This window comes from Arachis hypogaea, chromosome 20 (genome assembly GCF_003086295.3).
Source record: "Arachis hypogaea cultivar Tifrunner chromosome 20, arahy.Tifrunner.gnm2.J5K5, whole genome shotgun sequence".
In the NCBI taxonomy this organism is placed as follows: Eukaryota; Viridiplantae; Streptophyta; class Magnoliopsida; order Fabales; family Fabaceae; genus Arachis; species Arachis hypogaea.
In genome coordinates this window covers 110,575,376-110,582,365 of record NC_092055.1, presented here as the reverse complement: position 1 = coordinate 110,582,365, position 6,990 = coordinate 110,575,376, and the positions used below count along the sequence as shown (strand labels likewise).

The 6,990-nt window shown below is 38.8% G+C and overlaps 1 non-coding gene across 1 annotated transcript; it reads right to left on the bottom strand.

The window, feature by feature from the left end:
• Positions 1-5,158: 5,158 nt before the first annotated feature.
• On the bottom strand, positions 5,159-5,266 carry LOC112787269 (small nucleolar RNA R71). Its single transcript, XR_003194691.1, has one exon. It is a non-coding gene; the product is annotated as a small nucleolar RNA R71 (small nucleolar RNA).
• Between the last annotated feature and the right edge of the window lie 1,724 nt (positions 5,267-6,990).

The window sequence follows — 6,990 nt, the reverse complement described above, 5'->3', positions numbered from 1 at the left end:
TTGACCAGGTAATTAGACGGTGTGTGCCTCAATCAGAACTCCAGTCCATTTTAGAGGTCTGCCACTCATCTGAGAGTGGAGGACATTTTGGCCCTAAAAGAACAGCTAGAAAAATTTTAGACTGTGGATTCTGGTGGCCTACTCTTTTTAAAGACGCTACTGAATTTTGTAAATCTTGTTCCCCATGCCAAAGGTTTGGTAATATATCCAAGAGGGATGAGATGCCTCAACAGATTATGCTTTTCTGTGAAATTTTTTATGTTTGGGACATTGACTTCATGGGTCCATTTCCAAATTCTAATGGTTATTTTTATATATTGTTAGCTGTAGATTACGTTTCTAAATGGGTGGAAGCAATTTCTACCCGCACTGATGACGCTAACACTGTTGTTTCCTTTGTTAGAAACCATATTATTTGTCGCTTTGGATCACCACGAGCAATCGTGAGCGATCAAGGCACCCATTTTTGTAACAGGAGACTAATAGGATTACTGCAGAAGCATGGGATAATTCATAAAGTGGCAACAACCTACCATCTCCAGACTAATGGGCAAGCCGAGGTGTCTAACAGAGAGATAAAGCGTATATTGCAGAAGATAGTCAAACCTCATAGAAGAGATTGGAGCACCAGACTACAAGATGCACTCTGGGCATACAGAACGGCATACAAGACACCCATTGGGATGAGCCCCTTCTGCTTGGTTTATGGAAAAGTCTGTCACCTCCCAGTTGAGGTAGAACACAAAGCCTTTTGGGCAGTGAAGGAGTGCAACATGGGATTTGAGAAAGCCGTAGCTGAAAGGAAGTTGCAACTGCAAGAATTAGAAAGCCTTCGCCTAGAAGCTTATGAGAACTCAAGGCTGTACAAGGAAAAGATGAAGGTTGTGTATGGTAAGCACATCAAGAGGAGAGAGTTCCAACCTGGGGACCTAGTCCTCCTTTACAACTCTAGACTGAGGCTCATGTCAGGCAAGTTGAGATCAAGATAGGAAGGTCCATATAGAGTAGATAAGGCCGAGCCATACGGAGTTTTTCACCTGAGTCATCCTTCAAGCTCTGAATTCATCAAAGTTAATGGACATCGTTTAAAGCTATATCATGGTGAGAAGATGAAGAAAAACAAGGAGCTAGAGATCTTCCTCTTGGAGGATCCACTAACAGCAGAAGACTGAGCTAGTGGAGCGTCCAACTTAAGGATGTTAAAGCAAAGTGCTGGGTGGGAGACAACCCACCATGGTATGATCATTCCTTTCTTTCTTCTTAGTTTTCTCTTTCAATAACTCTTCTCATTATTAGCACATATAGTTTGCATCTTCATTTGCATAATTGCATAAAAAAAAAACATGCGACGCGACAGCGTCACTGACGCTCCCGCGTCACAGGTGCATAAGGAAGAAAAAGAAATTGAACAGAAACTCACGCGAGAGCGTGGCTGGAGGCGTGCCTTTGGCACAAATTGACCCACGTGACCGCGTCGCTGACGCGTCCACGTCATGTGAAAAAATGCCTCCCACACGTCCGCGTCAAGCATGCGAACGCGTGCCCTAAAAAATTGACGTAAGAAAGGGTGCATGGCAGCAAGTTATGATGGAGTAGGGCTGGAAAGGTGCTAGACGCACAAGCCCTACCATGCGGACGCGTGCCTCACACGCCCGCGTCATTTTCCAATCTTGGCCATTCATGCGATCGCGTCCACCATGCGAATGCGTCACCCTGGAATTTGGCATCAATGAGTTTCAAACAGAGAGTTGCGCGAGTGTGAGGCTGCCCCCGCGCCACTAGCGCAGATCATGTCACGCATCCGTGTCTGTTCATCTAAGCGCCATTCGCGCGAACGTGTAACCCACGCGTCCGCGTCGCTTGCGCCGCACAACATATCCATATCTGCTAAAATATCTTATCTTTCTCTTCCCCAAATCCTACTTTTTCTTTTCCCTTCTTATTTCTTTCTTCCCCGTTCTTCCTTTTTCCTTCTTTCTCACTTTCTACTTTCTCTCTCTCACCACCATTATCAAGGTTTTTCTTTTCTTCTTCCCTCCTTACTTTTCTATTCTTCTTCTTGTTTTTATGTTTTCTTCTTCTTCTCTTTTTTCTTTTTACTTTCATTATCCATGTTTTCTTTTTCTTTCTTTTTCTTTTAATTGGTGTTGGAAATTTATTTGGGTCATTGATGAGCGGATAATTTATACGCTTTTTGGCATTATTTTTACATAGTTTTCATTATGATTTAGTTAGTTTTCATTATATTTTTATTAGTTTTTAATTAAAAATCACATTTCTAGACTTTACTATGAGTTTGTGTGTTTTTCTATGATTTTAGGTAATTTCTGGCTGAAATTGAGGGACTTGAACAAAAATCTGATTCAGGCTGAAAAAGGACTGCTGATGCTGTTGGATTCTGACCTCCCTGCACTCAAAGTGAATTTTCAGGAGCTACAGAACTCCAAATGGCGCGCTCTCAATTGCGTTGGAAAGTAGATATCCAGGGCTTTCCAGAAATATATAATAGTCCATACTTTGAATAAGGATAGACGACGTAAATGGCGTTCAACGCCAGTTCCATGCTGCATTCTGGAGTCAAACGCCAGAAACAGGTTGCAAAGTGGAGTTAAACGCCAGAAACAGGCTACAAACTGGCGTTCAACTCCAAGAGAAGCCTCTACACGTGTAAAGCTCAATGCTCAGCCCAATCACACACCAAGTAGGCCCCAAAAGTGGATTTCTGCATCATTTACTCAATTCTGCAAACCCTAGTAACTAGTTTAGTATAAATAGAACTTTTTACTATTATGTTTATATCTTTGGATTATCCTTTGATCCTTTGATCATGTTTAGGGGGCTGGCCATTCGGCCATGCCTGAATCTTATCACTTATGTATTTTCAACGGTAGAGTTTCTACACTCCATAGATTAAGGTGTGGAGCTCTGCTGTTCCTCAAAGATTAATGCAAAGTACTACTGTTTTTCTATTCAATTCAACTTATTCCGCTTCTAAGATGTTCATTCGCAATTCAATATGATGGATGTGATGATCGTGACAGTCATCATCATTCTCAACTTATGAACGCGTGCCTGACAACCACTTCCGTTCTACCTTAGATTGAATGGATATCTCTTGGATATCTAATACAGGGGACCGAGTCCGAGTTATTAGTGTCTTCGTGGTATAAGTTAGAACCCATGGACGGCCATTCTTGAGAATCCGGAAAGTCTAAACCTTGTCTGTGGTATTATGAGTAGGATTCAGGAATTGAATGACTGTGACGAGCTTCAAACTCGCGAGTGCTGGGCGTAGTGACAGACGCAAAAGGATGGTAAATCCTATTCCAGTATGATTGAGAACCGACAGATGATTAGCCATGCAGTGTTTTTTCTTGTTTTTCATATGTATTTTCAATTTGTTAGTGTCTAAAGTTTGAAAATTTCTAAGTTTGGTGTCTTGCATGTTTTTCTTTTCTTGAAAATTTTCAAAAATGTCTTGATGTTCATCTTGATCTTCAAAGTGTTCTTGGTGTTCATATTAACATTCATAGTGTTCTTGCATGCATTAGTTGTTTTGATTCATAATTTTTATATTTTGTGTCAATTTTATGTTTTTCTCTTTCTCATCATTAAAAAATCAAAAATCAAAAATATCTTTCCCTTTTTCTCTCTAAAAATTTCGAAAATTTGGATTGACTCTTTCAAAAATTTTTAAAATTCAATTGTTTCTTATGAGTCAACTCAAATTTTCAATTTGAAAATCTTATCTTTCTCAAAATCTTTTTCAAAAATCAAACCCTTTTCATTTTTCTTTCATAATTTTCGAAAATTTCAAATTGATTTTCAAAAATCTTTTTCTTATTTTTATTTCATATTTTCGAAATTAATACCAACATTTAATATGATTGATTCAAAAATATTAAGTTGTTACTTGCCTATTAAAAAAGATTCAATCTTTAAATTTTAAAATCATATCTTTTTGTTTCTTGTTAGTCAAGTAATCAACTTTAGTTTTCAAAATTAAATGTTTTCAATTCCTTATCATATCTTTTTCAATTTCAATCATATCTTTCAAAATCAATTTCAAAATTCTTTCTAACTTCTCCCTTAACCTCTTATCTTTTAAAATTGATTTTCAAATCTTTTTCAATCAATCTTATCTTTTTGTTTCAATCATATCTTTTTCAATTTCAATCATATCTTCTTCAAAAACAAATTTCAAATCTCTTTTAATCAATCATATCTTTTTGTTTCAATCATATCTTTTTCAAAACTGCCCAACTAACTCTCTACCTTTAATTTTCGAAAATCCCTTCCCTCTTTTTCAAAATTTCGTTTTAATTAACTAATTGTTTTAAATTTAATTTAATTTGATTTAATTTTTCCTTTCTTAATTTTCAAATTCTAGTTTTAATTTTAAATTAAAAACAAAAATATATTTTTTATTTTAATTTATTTTTCGAAAATTCTTCTCTCTCACCTCCTTCTAATTATTTATTTATCTACTAACACTTCTCTTCTTCTTAAAAATTCGAACCCTCTCTCTCTTTCTGTGTTCAAATTTCTCTTCTTCTTCTACTCACATGAAGGAATCTCTATACTGTGACATAGAGGATTCCATATTTTCTGTTTTCTTCTTTTTCATATGAGCAGGAACAAGGACAAGAATATTCTTGTTGAAGCTGATCCTGAACCTGAAAGAACTCTAAAGAGGAAGCTAAGGGAAGCTAAAGCACAACTCTCTGGAGAAAATCTGACAGAAATTTTCGAAAAAGAAGGAGACATGGACAAAAATAATAACAATGCAAGGAAGATGCTTGGTGACTTTACTGCACCAAATTTCAATTTACATGGAAGAAGCATCTCAATCCCTGCCATTGGAGCAAACAATTTTGAGCTGAAACCTCAATTAGTTTCTCTGATGCAACAGAACTGCAAGTTTCATGGACTTTCATCTGAAGATCCTTTTTAGTTCTTAACTAAATTCTTGTAGATCTGTGATACTGTTAAGACCAATGGGGTTGATCCCGAGGTCTACAGGCTTATGCTTTTCCCATTTACTGTAAGAGACAGAGCTAGAATATGGTTGGACTCTCAACCTAAGGATAGCCTGAACTCTTGGGATAAGCTGGTCACGGCTTTCTTAGCCAAGTTTTTTCCTCCTCAAAAGCTTAGCAAGCTTAGAGTGGATGTTCAAACCTTTAGCCAAAAAGAAAGTGAATCCCTCTATGAAGCTTGGGAGAGATACAAGGAACTGACCAAAAAGTGTCCTTCTGACATGCTTTCAGAATAGACCATCCTGGATATATTCTATGATGGTTTGTCTGAGTTATCAAAGATGTCATTGGACCATTCTACAGGTGGATCCATTCACCTAAAGAAAACGCCTGCAGAAGCTCAAGAACTCATTGACATGGTTGCTAATAACCAGTTCATGTACACTTCTGATAGGAATCCTGTAAGTAATGGGACACCTCAGAAGAAGGGAGTTCTTCAAATTGATACTCTGAATGCCATATTGGCTTAGAATAAAATATTGACTCAGCAAGTCAATATAATTTCTCATAGTCTGAATGGATTGAAGGAATCATCCAACAGTACTAAAGAGGCATCTTCTGAAGAAGAAGCTTATGATCCTAAGAACCCTGCAATAGCAGAGGTGAATTACATGGGTGAACCCTATGGAAACACCTATAATCCCTCACGGAGAAATCATCCAAATTTCTCATGGAAGGATCAACAAAAGCCTCAACAAGGCTTTAACAATGGTGGAAGAAACAGGTTTAGCAATAGCAAACCTTTTCCATCATCCACTCAGCAACAGACAGAGAATTCTGAGCAGACCCCATCTAGCTTGGCAAACATAGTCTCTGATCTATCTAAGGCCACTCTAAGTTTCATGAATGAAACAAGGTCTTCCATTAGAAATTTGGAAGCACAAGTGGGCCAGCTGAGTAAAAGGATCACCGAAACCCCTCCTAGTACTCTTCCAAGCAATACAGAAGAAAACCCAAAAGGAGAGTGCAAGGCCATTGAATTGACCATCATGGCCGAACCTACAAGGGAGGGAGAGGACGTGAACCCCAGTGAGGAAGACCTCCTGGGACGTCCAGAGATCAATAAGGAGTTTCCCTCTGAGGAACCGAAGGACTCTGAGGCTCATCTGGAGACCATAGAGATTCCATTAAACCTCCTTATGCCATTCATGAGCTCTGATGAATATTCTTCTTCTGAAGAGAATGAAGATATTACTGAAGAGCAAGTTGCCAAGTACCTCGGTGCAATCATGAAGCTGAATGCCAAATTATTTGGTAATGAGACATGGGAAGATGAACCTCCCTTGCTCACCAAAGAACTGAGTGATCTGGATCAACTGAGATTGCCTCAGAAGAAACTGGATCCTGGAAAGTTCTTAATACCTTGTACCATAGGCACCATGACCATTGAGAAGGCTCTATGTGACCTTGGGTCAGGGATAAACCTCATGCCCCTCTCTGTAATGGAGAAACTGGGAATCTTTGAGGTGCAAGCTGCCAGAATCTCATTAGAGATGGCAGACAACTCAAGAAAACAGGCTTATGGACTAATAGAGGACGTGTTAGTAAAGGTTGAAAGCCTTTACATCCCTGCTGATTTCATAATCCTAGACACTGGGAAGGATGAGGATGAATTCATCATCCTTGGAAGACCCTTCCTAGCCACAACAAGAGCTGTGATTGATGTGGACAGAGGAGAGTTGGTCCTTCAACTGAATGAGGACTAACTTGTGTTTAAAACTCAAGGATCTCCTTCTGTAACCATGGAGAGGAAGCATGAAAAGCTTCTCTCACTGCAGAGTCAACCAAAGCCCCCACAGTCAAACTCTAAGTTTGGTGTTGAATCCCCACAACCAAACTCTAAGTTTGGTGTTGGGAGGTCCCAACCTTGCTCTGATTATCTGTGAGGCTCCATGAGAGCTCACTGTCAAGCTATTGACATTAAAGCAGCGCTGGTTGGGAGGCAACCCAA